The sequence below is a fragment of the Bicyclus anynana genome, chromosome 20 (genome assembly GCF_947172395.1).
Source record: "Bicyclus anynana chromosome 20, ilBicAnyn1.1, whole genome shotgun sequence".
NCBI lineage: Eukaryota > Metazoa > Arthropoda > Insecta > Lepidoptera > Nymphalidae > Bicyclus > Bicyclus anynana.
The window spans coordinates 10,872,000-10,888,054 of NC_069102.1; the positions used below are offsets into that span (position 1 = coordinate 10,872,000).

At 36.4% G+C, this 16,055-nt stretch overlaps 1 protein-coding gene across 1 annotated transcript in view; it reads left to right on the forward strand.

Moving 5' to 3' along the window:
• The first annotated feature begins 6,101 nt into the window (after positions 1-6,101).
• LOC112052114 (receptor-type tyrosine-protein phosphatase kappa) overlaps positions 6,102-16,055 on the forward strand; it is a 161,524-nt gene continuing 151,570 nt past the window's right edge. Inside the window, exon 1 of the mRNA XM_052887713.1 lies at positions 6,102-6,258. The gene's annotated coding sequence lies outside the window, so the exon portion shown is untranslated. The remainder of the gene's footprint in view (positions 6,259-16,055) is intronic.

Consider the following 16,055-nt stretch of genomic DNA (forward strand, 5'->3'; position numbering starts at 1 on the left):
GCCACTTGGCCCATTACTTTGCTTGGTTTATGTGGCACAATGCTGAGCTGCTATCTTTTGAAGGTTGTGCCAAACCTAACAGAGTGGTTTTTGATACTTCCACAACTTTAGTTTTGATCTGCAATAGTTCAGTTGAAGCATCAGACACTACAAAGTACTTACTTAGGCATTGTGGTGTGTAATTTACACGCACACACTGGTGATTTACTCAATCACTAATTCGATCACTCAATTCATTACTTTCACTTAATTGAATACTGTATCTACTTAGTACCCCTATTGCTATCGCTGTAATACCAGAATGTGCCCCACTGTCACGAGAGTGTAATAGTTGGTATATTGACATCGTATTCGGCACTGGCATGACACGTATCACAGACGGTATCCGGCTGTCAGAACATTGATAAAATCCTGTAACAACACTGGAATTTCTGGGAATTCCTGAATTATTTCAGCAGTTCTATATACTACATGGTGTACGGCACAATTTTTTAAATAAGATAAAGATAAATATACTTTATTTGCACACCACAAAGACAAAAACAAGTGAAATAAAAAACAAATTAGGAAGAGATCAGCATACAAAAGGCGGCCTTATCGCTAAGTAGCGATTTCTTCCAGGCAACCTTCGGTTTAGGAAAACTTAAATGTTTGTTTTTTCTTTCTTTCGAATAACCTGTGTGCTATTTTATACTGTAACCCAACTCAGTGCTACATGGTTTAACTGAATCGATTTTATCATCTGTATATCACAGATAAATAAATATGTAAAACGTACATAGAGACAGGAAGAGAGATAGAACTTAATTTTGTCAACATCCTCTGTCCCATATGGAGGGAGACCTAGCCTTATAGTGGGCTGATAGACCAGGTTGATAGTGATGAATGGATCGGGTGTTTGTTTTGTAATAATATAAATTTGACGGCCCCCGTACAAGACGAAGATCTTGGGTTCTAGTGCAGGTCTGGCTAGCGGAAGGCTTCGGTCGTGGCTAGTTACCTACCGGCAAACCTTTTTATCGTTCGATCAAACTATTGAACGATAAAAAGTCTGTAGTCTGCAGGAACCCTAAGGGTATTACAAAAATCACGCTGACGTAAAAAATCCGTAGAGTAACAGAGAACATTGCAATTTCGCACTCAACAAAGTTTTAATGATCCAGGTGGAAACTAGTAGGTACTATAACGGGACAAGAGGCAATTTGCTTTTTAAAAATACTGCCGCGATATTTTTTCATTTCCACAATTACTTCTGTTTTTACTATTGACACTGTGCAAGCTTTATGATTTTTTCAGTAAATTTTCCTTTATTTACAACGTTTTTAAATTCACACACGTTTCGAGTAAGTTTTAAACTGTTTAACGTGTAGCTTTAAGTTAGGTATGTTTACTATTTTGATTATAGGTAATATTTAAGATTAAGTAAAAGAAAAAAAACCTAAATTTTAAGACGGATACAAATTAATAATAATAATATTTATTGATTCACTAGTACACATAAAAATAATTTACATAAGTCTGTGATCTCCACACTAGGATTCCCTGTATTGTGGTAAATTATAACATTTTATATTTAGCTGATTAAAAAGGCTTACTTTTTAATCAGCTCCGATTGCACTGGTAGGTTGATTAAAAGGAAATTTACGAGATAATGTTAAATTCCATATCTAACAAACAAGAACATAGTAAGCTGAGATATACCATTGGAATGCGGCAGCTGCAAGATGGTTAAATAAAGATTTAAAAAATTAAACATAATTTCAGATTATGATGAAAAGTTTGTACTAGTAATATATTTTCTTTGCGATTGAAAATCTATCAGATTATAGCTAACAGCTAATCCACAAATATAGAGAAAAAAAAGCTTAGCTAACTGTAAAGTGAAGAAAAGTCTGTCAGCTAGTTTATCACAAAATGCGTGTGAATACCTATTTCTATGTCATAGATATCATAGTATGATTTTGAATTTCATAATTTAAGTTTTTGACAAGATTTCGCTTTACTTCTTTGTCTACTATTTTACTGGTTAGCGATTGGACTCCGCTTGAAACTCGATTGAAATTTTCGTTGTAACTCGCAATAAATATTCCATCAATCTAGATGAAAAGCTTTGCTCGGTCCCTTGTGATACATCGCACAGCAAGAGTGGAATGCTTTCCCGCCGTCCGTCTTTCCTGACAGATACTATTTGAATTCAAGGAATGACAAACGGTTTTCCACTTTACCTGTTTTATAGAATACTAGCTGATGCCGCGCGATTTTACCCGCGTTGTTGCCTTCCTTAATAAATGGGCTATGTAACACTGAAAGAATTTTTAAATTCGAACCAGTAGTTCCTGAGATTAGCGCGTTCAATCAAACAAACTAACTCTTCAGCTTTATAATATTAGTATAGATTCAAGTGGACGTCCGTGACTTCATCCGCGTGGAATTCAATATTTCACAAATCCCTCGGGAACCATGAATTTTTCCGGGATAAAAAATAGCCTATGATTAATCCAGGGTAGTGTCTATCTTCGTTGTAAATTTCAGCCAAATCGGTTAAGTAGTTGCGGCGTTACAGAGTAACAAACATCCAAACAAATATCCATTCAAACTTTCGCGTTTATAACTTTTTTCGGTCATTGTTGATGATCATCGTCGATTAAATTTATCAGGATTTTCGTTAGCAACAGAGTAAAACAAGGAATTTATATTTTCTAATAACTGAAAGAAAATTCCAACGACTTATATTGTATCAACAAATACAAACTTCCGAAGTTAAAATGACAGAGCACATAGTTCGAAGAGTAGTAGTGCCGGACTCCTGTCGTCTGAAAACCCTTCTACCTTCTAAACGCTTTTATCCCTTCTATAAAGATTTCTACCAACGTAACTATATTCACTTATACTCACTCCAGTGACGTGCCATAAGTTGGGGCCCAAGAGACGAGTTGCAAATTTCGAAAAATCTCTTTAGTTTTGCTTTAGGTATCCCATACTCTTTCACCATAAAGTAAAATTGGTAACATAATGTTTGTTGTAACATACTACACAAGATGTAATAATAATTTATTCAGGCAAACACATGAAATAATTGGGAGAAAACATGAGACTTAATACTAACTTAATACTAAGGCTCGGCTGAATGGGGCGCTGCCTCAGCTCTATGCTACAGCTTAATAACTGTAGCGCTGATTTTCAGGCATGACCCCAGGGTGAGCTTACAGATTGATCGGGAAAGCGTTGCGTCGTTTCCTACATTGGTTTCAAATTTAAAATACATACATAATATACTAATATGTATCCACAAATCTGTAGTAAGTTCTCTTTCCAAGACAATGAAGAGTAATTTACGAGTATTCTGTTGTTAATACTTGACAAACAAGATTTTTAATTACATAGGTAATAATTTTTGTTTTTGGTTCGAGTGTTGGAAAATTGCAATAAACAATGAAAATTCCTAAATTTCTAATTTTCAAATTTAATAATACTCATATTTATAAAGGTATAGGCACTTTTTTATGTTTTTTTATTCGGGAAGCACCAGTGAGATTGTGGATAACATTTTACTAATTTAGGCTTTTGTAAGGGGCCCGTTGTAGTCCGGGACCCCGTATCATTGATACGGCTGATACGGCGGTAGCGCCGGTAGCGACCCTGACTTACTCTCTCTCTTAACCCTTCTTCTAGTTAACCTGACATACTCTGTTTTATCCCTAGCTTGCCTATGCCAAGCCCTAACTTTCATTGAACTAAACTCCAAATACCTTCAGCTTTTAGTAAATATGCTTAGTTCTGAAAAGGCCATTATAAATAGACTAATGGAGGGAAAACTTGATACTGGTTTTTCCTTTTTTAAATTATAGATTTACGATAGATGAACCATAAACCCAAATGTTTGGAGTAGATATTGTAAAAGAAAATGATTTACAAGTGAATTTTACGATTGAACCTTTTATCGTTAGGATTTTCCGAACGCATTCCGAGCGGCTGAGTGGTTTCGAATGAGTCAGAGACAATAAAATCTTTTTTCCTCAACGCTTAATAACAAAATGAGAGTGAAATACCATGTAACAGTTTTTGAGTTTTCAATTAATTTGGCCCAGGCGACCCGAAAGTTTATGAAGCCCATGAAATTATTTGCTTTATCAAATTAAAAGCGGTTTCAAATTATGTGATTGTTTTATTATTTTTCTCAAAAAGGTAATTAGATATATGAACAGAGATTTAGCTTGCGGGAATTACTCACGGTTGTATAGCTCTGTGGATAATAGACATCTTATGGCCGTGCGTTCGATTTCCACAACTGAAAAATATATGTACATGGGTGTTTTCCAGTATCTAGGTGTGTTCATACGTTATATATGTGTGTATATATATACGTTATATATGTGTGCATATGTAGTATGTAAATGAAAAGAAAGAAAAGATGGCTGAAGTGTGTGAAAGAGGACATGTGTGTAAAGAAAGTGGATGATGAGTTGACGAGTAATAGAGACGAATGGAAAAGATCGGCATATTTTTCCGACCCTACATGCTTCTACTGGACCATTAGCAAAAGAATTATATGATGATGATCCACTTTTATATCTATTTTTTTGTTAAATTCTGACAATAGTAATGGGATCATACAATCCTACATTTGGTTAAGCTGTCTTTCCGGTAGGGTGGAGCGAAGAGCGAACGCGAAACCTTCAGGATTACTTCTCTTTTATTTAGCCATTCTTGTTGGAGTTATGGTAAGCTCTTTACTCATTTTTAGGGTGCCGTAGCTCAAAAGGAAAGAAACGGAATCCTTATAGGATCAATTCATCTGTCTGTCTGTAAGTCGATACTATTAATTTACTCTTTGGTCGAGACCCTTTATCTAGGGAATGTTATTTTTAATCGGTTTAAATTTAAATTTAGAATTAACAGTTAAATTTAAACCGTATACTGAAGTTGAAGTTGTAAAAAATTAAACATGTTAATACAATATATACGTTTTAATGTTAGTACGAAATGTGAGGTTTGTATAACGTCGTATAACGCCACAGAAGCTCGTATATTTAATCATTCTGAAGGCAATTTTGATTTTGTAGAGATGCCCATCATACTGATAAGCACAAAACTACGAATTCATACAATAGTGAAATCAAGACCTTTCGGATTTAAGTTTAGCCCCTTTAAGCGTTGGACCATTGGGGATTCATTAGTTTCAAAGCCTTATAAGTATTTAACTGCTTCTCAACCCCTGCAATAGTCCTTTAGGGGAGTTGGCTTGAGTGCAGATCTCAATACGAGTACCTATAGACAGCGGTCTCGTAGTTCCCGTTCTTGTGGGAATACAAGGGTAAAACATAGCTTAAGAAACTCGCAAATAACGTGGATTTCTGTTGGTAAAATAATTTGCAAAATTGGTTAATTAGATCCAGAGATTAACCCTACAAACTTCACCGTAAATGCGAGCCTTAAGGGAAGAGCTATTTTCTAAATCGTAGATAATATTATATCAGTCATCATCATTATCAACCAATATTTAGCTCACTGTTGAGCTAGAGTCTCTTGTCAGAATGAGATGGGTTAGGCCAATAGTCCACCACGCTGGCCCAATGTGGATTAGCAGATTTCACATACGCAGAGAATGAAGAAAATTCTCTGGTATGCAAGTTTCTTCAAGACGTTTTTCCTTCACCGTTTGAGACACGTGATATTTAATTTCTTAAAATCACACAACTGAAAAGTTGGAGGTGCATGCCCTCGACCGGATTTGAACCCACATCCTCCGGAATCGTAGGCAGGGGTATGTTATATCAGTAGGTATACATTTTTTAACGATGAAAATTTAATCAAACTCCTTCAAGACTAGAAGAACAAAGCGCTCAAACATATTATACTCGCATAGCTATCAGACAAAAGATAAGACAATATTAAACTGTGCGAATCACAGATTTCAATCTATATACACACGAAGCTTTCCATGAAAGCGTCGGGTGTCACAAATTAACAATAATCCCGTGATAATTTCAATGAATCCTCCATAGCGATGCCGATTATCCATTAAATAAATTTTATTCGTGATAAGGCGGGCGGGCGGGCGGCGGCAAGGCGCCGGCGGGACGCCCCAGTCGCCGCCGGACGCTCGCTGAGTGACGACGTGTCGCTCCAAACTCTTAGCTGAGCTAAATTTACACGCCAGTAATTCCTACCACTCTTAACCATTGACCCACTGACAGTGAATTGTGCTTTAGTTCTTACATTGAGTTCCCCGAACGCCAGCCGCCCAAAGTGTCATCCGTAAGTACGAATTTTTCAGACAACTTTGACGCGTCTTAATCAGCCGACGTTACGGCCATTTTATATGTCGACCAACCTTGAAACGATCAGTATTTTGGCTATTGTATGGCTCTTAAGACGTATTGTTTTTCATTGTACCGATAGTGACACGCAAAGGTCTTTATTTATAAATAGTTACAGTACAATAGTTACTTTTTGAGAGTTAACCAAAATTTCAGGGGAGTTGACAAACTTGCTACGGAATCGTGTCAAGGATTTAACACCTTGTGGAATTCTCACAACAGAGTATCCTTAATAAATTTGCGATTTGAAACATATCTAAATAAAAAATATATATTATACAATATACATAATATAATTTGTGTATTGTATTTGGCTCAATTTTGAATGTGCCATTTAACGAATTTGCGGTCGCATTCCTCTGAAACGACCAGACCTGATATTTTCTTATTATTTTGTTTTTGTAAAACTGTGTGTAAACCTTAATATACACAAAAAAAAACAATTGTCAGTCAATTGTGCATCAAACATACCAAGGTTTTGAATATATTAATTGTATTTGCACTCTCCCATATCCATTCCCCCCAATTATTTTTATCGCAATTTTAATATTTTTGTACAATCCTAAATCAATTTGCATTTTAGAATATATCTATCACAATAGAAACTCTATGATCATATTAAAATCCATGCCGATCTATCAGATCCCTCCCAGATAATTCCGATTTATATGCTCTACAATGAAATAGATCGTATAGATTTTTATCGTTTTCCACGGTCCGTGTATGCTACATATATCACCAAATAACTGTGAAGAGGATTTATTTTTAGTCGAGTTGAGATTTCTTAATTAAGAATTATGCGGCTAACCCTGGATTAACCTTCAGGTTATGATGTGCTAAAAATAAGCGAGTTTAACGTAAACAAAACTGACAAATTGCGATAAGCCGACACCCATAAATTATGTATCTATCAAGATTGAGGCGTTTCAGTACAAACACAACCTTCATCAATGACGTCATACTTCTCTATACTAGGTAAACTATCTGTTGACAAATTCGCGTATAGTTTTCGCACAAAATTTCCATTTTATTATGTTACAATTAAAGTTTAAGTTTGCATTTATAATCGTCTAGAAAAGTAATGATAATATCTATTAAAGCTCGATATTTTATTTATTATTTTTTTTTTATTTATTGAATGTGGTAGTTTACTCTGTCTTCGTCTAAAAGTAAAAATCTCGTACTTGTACCTTGTCGCTCTCCTCTGAAACGGCTCGACCAATTTTAATGATTTCTTTTTGTATATTTGGTAAGTGTTAAGAATTTTCTATCATATATAAATAATAAATCCCGGTTTTAGTAGTATTTTTTTATGAAAATATATACGATCGAATCGTCGTTATCAACCCATATTCAGATCACTGCTGAGTCCATAGTCCACAGTCAATAGTCCACCACGCTGGCCCAATTGGCAGATTTCACACACGCAGAGAATTAAGAAAATTCTTTGGTATGCACCTGCATACCAAAGAGTTTTCTTTTCATTCCTCACGATGTTTTTCCTTCACCGTTTAAGACATGTGATATTCAATTTGTTAAAAATGCACACAACTAAAAAGTTTTAGGTGCATGCCCCGGACTGGATTCGAACCTACACCCTCCGGAATCCAAGGCAGAGGTCATATCCACTAGGCTATCACGGCTCTTATTATTAATGTGCATATGAAATAAGAGTTGCCCATTTAAATGATTCCCGTAGATTAGATAGATATCGCTTATAAAACTTGGCAAGTCAATTCTAAAACGCAACCCCCGCAAATAAAAAAGGTCGGGGCCGAACACAAATCTTATCAGTGATCAAACACGAAAGGTCTCCGTAAACAGAGCCACATAAATCCGTCGGGTTATTGATGCGGTGCGGAAATTGCTTCCCCCAGCACCGGCCACACTTCCTGGCTTCACGCGGATTTCTCGACGTTTGTGTCACTGCAGATCGCGTCATTTCAACTGTGCTATGTGAAGTTTACCAATTTAAATTTGGAATCAGCAGGCCTATTCACCATTTTGGCCAATAAACATGAAATCAATAGACAAAATGTCATTTACCTACTGTGTGGTATACTTACCTTCAGCGCCGGCCCGAAGTAAATTTTAGAATGGAGCGAGATCTAAATATGGCGCCTCTCCTGTTTGCAGGCTCCTAATAATAATAATTATATATACCAATTGTGAGTCCAACATAAGTATGGAACACGATCATGACCATACTCTGCAGTGACCAATTGAAAATCAGGCGCAATACCGTTTACGGTCGACTAGGATTTTAGTAGTAGGTAATAGAATATCGATAACTTCTAAAATCATACACCCGAGTACCGGACACGGATTGCGAAGTGATGGCGCCCGCGCACTCAAAATACAATTGAAAAAAAAGAAATTTCTTTTATTGTTCTTTACCATTCAGGCGTCCTCTAGGATTTGGCGCCTGGAGCGCCTGCTTACCTTACCCTTAACTTATCAGCCGATAGTCGTCCACTGCTGGACATAGGCCTCTTGCATGGATCTCCAAGCACAACGATCTCGAACCGCCAACGGCGCTTTCCGGTGCGAGGTCGCCATTCCAGCACCTTGGGACCCCAACGTCCATCGGCTCATCAAACTATGTGGCCTGCCCATTGCCATTCAGCTTCGCGACTCGCTGAGCTATGTCAGTGACTTTCGTTCGTCTGCGGATCTCTCAATAAAATGTTATGCTTAGTTTTACATTAAAATTAATAGGTATAATTTAAACTAATATTATAAAGCTGAAGAGTTTGTTTGTTTGTTTGATTGTACGCGCTAATCTCAGGAACTACTGGTCCGATTTGAAGAAATCTTTCAGCGTAAGATAGCCCATTTATCGAGAAAGGCTATAGGCCTTATATTAATAATCCCGTAAAAATACGCAGATAATATATTATAATATATATTATCTGCGTATTTTTACGGGAACGGAAACCACGCGGGTAAAACCGCGCGGCGTCAGCTAGTACAATATAAATATGGCTATCGCAAGCTCTTATTCCATAAATAGAGTTCACAAATTTAAATTTGGAATTAGGTAGGTACTTATCATAAAAATCATATTCAAATTCAAATACCAGTATTATGATTTTGATCTTTTGTCAAGTAGAACCTCAGACTAAATACATAAGGACTAGAATCGCACCCAAATTCACGAACAAAATTTTCTGCCATTTTCTAAGGAAAACGAGCTTAGATTTCATACATATCATATACTAAACTAGCAGTTTTTGTTCGTTTTTTACACCATTCAAGTACACAAAAAGGTATTTTTGTGTACTTGAATGGTTTTGGTATTGTAAACTATTAAACATCGATTCTATAGAGACAGTGTTTATAATCGCATAAGATCGTTGATCATATACTTTGACAGAAAAACAATGTCTTGCGAGGCAGGTCTTTATCTAATTAGTCTGAGAGTAGAACATAAATCAATCTAAATACTTTCATAACATTAAACCTCGATCTTAACATACGTAGTAGGTACAAAAAGTCGCTTTCCGCCGTCAGTAGGCTTGGATCTTTTAAACCATCGATTCCCAAAGTGGTCCAGGTGACATAATGTAATAATGTAATATTATGACATAATGTAATATTCATGTGCCTAATAATTAGGTATGTAATTCAATTAATGTGCTACTGTTTTGTAAACAGGATACTGTACTATTAAACAACTTAATTAGTAGTAAAGTTACATGAATATTCAAAAGCGTTTTATTTGTTGTTACGCATAGCGAAACGCGAAACTAAAGCACGCTATTTAACACGTGCGCGCGATTGTACCTGATTTAAGATAGCCTACAATAGCGATTAAATATTTTAATTATTTTTCAATTTATTACTTTGACAACACTAGATAGATAATTTTATGGATTTTATTTAAGTTATTTTTGGAGTGATTCAAGGATTTTTTATCAAAAATTTGAGTTCATGGAACTGAGGAAAATGGATAGAAGATGAAGAATATATTTATGGACAAATTTTGACAGTGTCGCGCAATACAATTATAGAGCAGTGTATGAAGTTGTTCCCTTGAGTGTTTTTTCGTTTAAATTGTTAATGTTTGCTGAATGTTTCATATTTTGAAAACTACTCCTTTCTCGAAAAGGCTCGAGCTGCGATATCGCCTCTGCTGTAATTTTCAACTTACCGCACTTATATCATAATGTACTATAACATACTTAAGATGTATAATACTTTTCATCCACTAACAGATGTCCTTATTCTAAGATGTCTTTATTCTAACCTTCGATTATACAATACGATGTTGACATATAGCGACAAAGGCAAATCAGGAACGCAAAGGTGATTTGTCTGGCCTTAAGATCACTTCAGCTTAAGCTTAAGGAATCAAAGCCGTCAGTTCTTTGTGTCCCTAGTTTACTTTGTTTGTGAAATAAATACAGTTCTTTTGTTCTATTATTCAGTGACGGACCATTATCTGTTCACTACATTAACTCCGGACGTCAATGCTCGTCCGTTTTGTGCTTTCGCTTTATATTTACTGCTGGATGATGGATTGCCACCACTCAATGTGAATTATTACTCCACATCTCTGTTTAAGATTTCACTGATTATATATATTATTTTAAGTGCCATTATAGCCCAGTGGATATGACCCCTGCTTCCGATTCTGGAGGGTGTGGGTTTAAATCCGGTTCGGAGCATGCACCTCCAACTTTTCGGTTGTGTGTATTTTATGATATTAGATATCACATGTCTCAAACGGTGAAGGAAAACATCGTGAAGAAACCTGCATACCAGAGAATTTACTTAACTCTCTGCGTGTGTGAAGTCTACCAATCCGCATTGGGCCAGCGTGGTGGACTGTTGGCTTAACCCCTCTCATTCTGAGAGGAGACACGAGCTCAGCAGTGAGCCGAATATGGGTTGATAACGACGATATATTATTTTACTAAAAAACTAGCAGATGCCACGTGGTTTCACCCGCTTTTTAGTGAGTGTCACGCAGAGATACTCCGAGCATAGCTCGTCATCATCCGCTGTGTGACTCTGAGCCTTCTTATGAGGCCCATAATTAGCGAAAATGTCAAAAAATATTATTATTTTAGTCTAAAATACTAAAATTAAGAGTATCTATGGCATGGGGGCAATGAAATAATGTTTTCTTGGCTAACGTTCCAAATGAGTCACTAATTAAGTGTTGACTTTTAACTGACTTCAAAAAGGGGATGTGTCAAGCCATATTAATGGTATTCTATGTATTGTCACTGGTAATTTCTCCTGTCATCTCGTTGATAATAAAAAAAATACGATTTTGGACGATTGAGGATCTGGCATATTTTGCTTACTGCTGAGCTCGAATCTCCTCAGAATGAGAGGGGTTAGGCCAAATAGTCCACCACGCTGGCTCAATGCGGATTGGCAGACTTCACACATGCAGAGAACTAAGTAACCTCATATTGTTTTCTTCACCGTTTGAGAAAACGCGATATTTAATTTCATAAAATGCACATAACTGAAATGTTGGAGGTGCATTCTCCGGACCAGATTCGAACCCACACCCTGCGGAATCGGAGGCAGAGTTCATATCCGTTGGGCTATCACGGCTCTCCGGACTCTACATACATCCAATCCATGGGATGCTAAGATATTAGTCTCGACTATCAATAATTCAATAAAACAATATTTTAAAGATTTATGACACAAAATATTTAGTATTCACAACCCGTTTCAGCATTGTCACATTATCTAATCAGGGTTTGTCACGTCATGTAAAGTAAGGGAAGGCTTACCAATCGGCTGGAAGATTATCCTTGGTCTGCGGCGTTCTTATAAATCACATTCGGGGCAAATTGGTTTCGGTAATTTAGTGTGTTCTGTAGGTTTATTAGAGGTAGATGATTTAAGATTATCGTATGAGGGTGCTTTGTGAAATGATGATGATATGATGAATAAATATTTTGTCGGGGAGCTCATTAAAATTGCTAATAGTATTTAATTAACCTAAAAAAAGAGAAGGTTTTAATTCAACGAGTATGTTTTCTTTTCATGTTTGTTAACTCGTAACTTCGTAATTTATTAACCAATTTTGAAAATTATTTCTTTGTTTGAAGGAGTATACATCCAGATTGGTCCTATTACAGTTTCTTGAAAATCTGTTCAGTAATTTTGTGTTGAAATCAAAATAACTAAAATACGTCTTTATTTTTATGATAATAAGATTATTTTGATTTCTTTAGTTTTTTGTGATTGTTTTAGTAAGATAGACACGCAATCGGTCAACCAGGAGTTTTATATATAAGTTAGGTACCGGTCCATAGATAATAAATGAAAAAAAAAACTTTTTACTTGCTTACATACCAATTTTCATAATCTAAATTCCGAACGGGCGTTCACTGCGTGTCTTATCAACAATTTACTTTGAAGGACTCAAACCAAAATGGTTCTTTTATAGTCCCTTTGAGTCGAATAACTTTGTATTAGCCACTAAAGCAATTCCATTTTAATTGGGTCCATTTTTTAGATTCCACAAAAGGTATTATACCTTTTGTGTAATTTTCTAAATTTCATTTCAAATGCTTTTCGATGTTCAGTACAGTTTTGACTTAGGCAAAAGGTAAACTTTTTTAAGAAGTTATATTTGAATCAAGATGGTTCATCTGATCGTCAGTGGGAACAGTGACGTGCACTTCATAGATGCAAAAATGCACTGCCTACCCTAAGGAAATAAATACAAACCTATGTTGAACCACAGAATACATAGTCGGACAAGAAATTATCTAATTTTTACTCCTTTTTTATTCCTTACAAGATAACGCTTGATAACTACAATTTCACCTGATGATAAGTGATGCTGCTATCTAAAATGGAAGCGGGCTAACTTGTTAGGAGTCAGATGAAAATCCGCATTCCTTTAGGTTTCTTCACGATATTGCACAGGAACGCAAAATCGCTTGGTGGTACGTCTTTTCCGGTAGGGTGGTCAAAACACGGCCGAAGCCTCCTACCAATTAAGAAAACCTCTATCGGCCCAGCCTCAACCAACCTCAATCGGAGATCGAATCCAAGACCTCCGTCTAGTAAATCCACTGTGCTTTCCACTGTTCCACGGAGGTTCTATTATTAGGCAGCGGTAAAAGCATAAATAAATTCAGCGAAGAGTCCATTAAATTTGTAGAGAAGGATCCCGATCAAATTTAATAAATTAATTAACGTCAATTAAGCTCTGATTCGGCCAATCAGTGAGTGTAACACAACGTCTGGGCCAGTCAGGGTTGTATTACTGATTGGCTTCAAAGATTTGCCGGGGTCGCCGGCCATCTTGTAATAAATTACAAGCGTGGCGCTATACAAATTGGCTGTAATATTTCATTGTAATTGTGCTGTAATTTTGTTTCGGTGACTCGCGAGTTCACGTTCTTGACTTATAATACCACAGCTACATAGGTACCTACTTGATTATTATAGAACGAAATCTACAGGTTCGATTACCAATATACATGATAATAAAATCGATATGTATCGTTATAGGACGAGAGTCTGCGAAACCCAGACAAACCTCATTTTATGAACGCTGAAAGTACGTCATGCAACGTCAATTAAGCTCTGAGTCGGCCAATCAGTGAGTGTAACGCAACGTCTGGGCCAGTCAGGGTTGTATTACTGATTGGCTTCAAAGATTTGCCGGGGTCGTCGGCCATCTTGTAATAAATTACAAGCGTGGCATAATACAAATTGGCTGTAATATTTCACTGTGATTGTGCTGTAATTTTGTTTCAGTGACTTGCGAGTTCACGTTCTTGACTTATAATACCACAGCTATTTATGTACTTGATTATTATAGAACGAAATCCGGCATAAAAAATACAGGGTGTCCCGGAAATAGTACGACATAGCCTACAGCCTCAGACCAATTATTGTATAGGACCTGCCTCGCTAGACGTTACTTTTCTGTCAAAGTATATGATCAACGATCTAATTCGAGTATAAAAACTGTCTCTTTAGAATCGATGTTAAATAGTTGCAATCGTGTTCGTCGGTTAAAGAGCTCCGTAAAAATACCTTCTTGTATAATTGAATTGTGTAAAAAACGGGCAAAAACTTTTTAAGGCATGTTTAGTATAAGATATATACCAAATCTAAGCTCGTTTTCTTTAGAAAATGACAGATAATTTTGTTCGTGACTATGAGTGCGATATAGGCCCTTCTATAATTGGTCTGAGCCTACTGCTGATAGCTAACATCAAGGGCTAACAAAATAACGCACTATATGTTAGCCGAAATATAGTAGACGGTAGTGATTTTCGTGTTTTATAGGAAATTTATAATAACTTAAAAATCGTAAAATTTCGGTTAACATTTAATGCGTTAGCTGTCAGCCTGTAAAGTATTTTGTAATATTTATGAGACATCCTGTATAGACTCTCTGTATCTGTTATTTATTTGGATTAAGAAATATATAGAAAATATTAACTTTGACACATTAAAAATAGGTAATTTGCTAGTAGTAATAGTAAATATGCGGTCGGATAATAATAAGTTACATTTTTAATTATTTTTTAAACTACTCGGTTAATTAAAAAGCCGTACACTAGTATAGCCAACATAATTAAAAACGTAAAGGTTTTACGGGTAGAGTTTAGTAATCGTGGACAGTTACAGACATCAACTACTTAGTAGAAAAAAATAAAGTGATGTTCGGAAATAAACTGCTATATTGGAACGGCACATTGGATCCTATATTCCCCTCCTGTGTTAATAGGTTCGCTTACTCAATATACCTGATAATAAAATCGATATGTATCAATATAGGACGAGAGTCTGCGATACCCAGACAAACCTCAGTTTATGAACGCTGAAAGTACGTCATGCAAGCAACCATGCTCCTATCAATAGTGTAACGTAACGGATAGCAGCAACAATGATTGTACTATTATTTTGTGGCAGAGGAAACACCTCGAGCTGGTCCCAGGACTTGTGACCTTGGGAGTCGGATTAATAGATCCGTTTAGAATACATCATCACTCATCTTCCGTGCCTGACATGTTCTCCGTGCCCACACTAAACAACTTAAGATAAACAATAATTACAACACAAAACATTATAGCACAAAATCACTAAGGTAACTGTCAGCGTGACAGTGTCTACGCTGCCAAACAAACAACTGAGCTCAAGTCATCAAATACCCTCTTATTTATACCAAAACTGATACCTCCCCTCTACTATAACATAAATAATGAATTTTAATGCCATTTGTAATCGAGGAACAAACTATGCTCTGAGTATCCCTGCGTGATCGAATCAGAAATGAGGAGATCAGCAGAAGAACCAAAGCCAAACATAGCTCAACGAGTCGCGAAGCTGAAATATCAATGGGCGTGGCACGTAGTTCGAAGACACGATAAACGTTAGGGTTCCAAGATGCTGGAATGGCGACCCCGCACTAGACAGCGCGATATTTGTTGACCCCTCGCCAGGTGGTCTGACGACGTCAAGCGAGTCGCAGGGATTCGCTGGATACAGGCAGCTCAGAATCTTGATGTTTGGGAATCCCTGTAAAAGACTTATGTCTTGCAATGGACTTCCATCGGCTGATATGATGATGATGATGATGATAGTGAAAAATATTATTTTAAAGTCAAAATGAGGTCTGGTTATAGCAGGACTCATCTATCTCAGTCCATAATAAACCTGATAATAAAATCGATATGTGTACTAAGCTATCGTCCATTTTACGACGTCACGTCAATATTAAATTATGTCCACCAA